Source organism: Eimeria mitis, genomic scaffold (genome assembly GCF_000499745.2).
Source record: "Eimeria mitis Houghton genomic scaffold, Emh_scaff3023, whole genome shotgun sequence".
NCBI lineage: Eukaryota > Apicomplexa > Conoidasida > Eucoccidiorida > Eimeriidae > Eimeria > Eimeria mitis.
In genome coordinates, this window is record NW_013571369.1 from 2402 (window position 1) to 3192 (window position 791).

The window sequence follows — 791 nt, forward strand, 5'->3', positions numbered from 1 at the left end:
GGGGTTTAGGGTTTAGGGTTTAGGGTTTAGGGTTTAGGGTTTAGGGTTTAGGGTTTGTATACTTGGGGTTAAATATAGCATTAGCCCAGTTATCTTTTTCTTCTATATAATCAACTAAGGGTTTAGGGTTTAGGGTTCAGGATCTAGGGTTTAGGGTTTAGGGTTTAGGGTTTAGGGTTTGTATACTTGGGGTTAAATATAGCATTAGCCCAGTTATCTTTTTCTTCTATATAATCAACTAAGGGTTTAGGGTTTAGGGTTTAGGGTTTAGGGCTAAGGGTTTAGGGTTTAGGGTTTAGGGTTTAGGGTTTAGGGTTTGTATACTTTGGGTTAAATATAGCATTAGCCCAGTTATCTTCTTCTTCTATATAATCAACTAAGGGTTTAGGGTTTAGGGTTTAGGATCTAGGGTTTAGGGTTTAGGGTTTAGGGTTTAGGGTGTGTATACTTTGGGTTAAATATAGCATGAGCCCAGTTATCTTTTTCTTCTATATAATCAACTAAGGGTTTAGGGTTTAGGGTTTAGGGTTTAGGGTTTAGGGTCTAGGGTTTAGGGTTTAGGATCTAGGGTTTAGGGTTTAGGGTTTAGGGTTTAGGGTTTAGGGTTTGTATACTTGGGGTTAAATAGAGCATGAGCCCAGTTATCTTTTTCTTCTATATAATCAACTAAGGGTTTAGGGTTTAGGGTTTAGGGTTTAGGGTTTAGGGTTTAGGGTTTGTGTACTTTGGGTTAAATATAGCATTAGCCCAGTTATCTTTTTCTTCTATATAATCAACTAAATCATAAATTT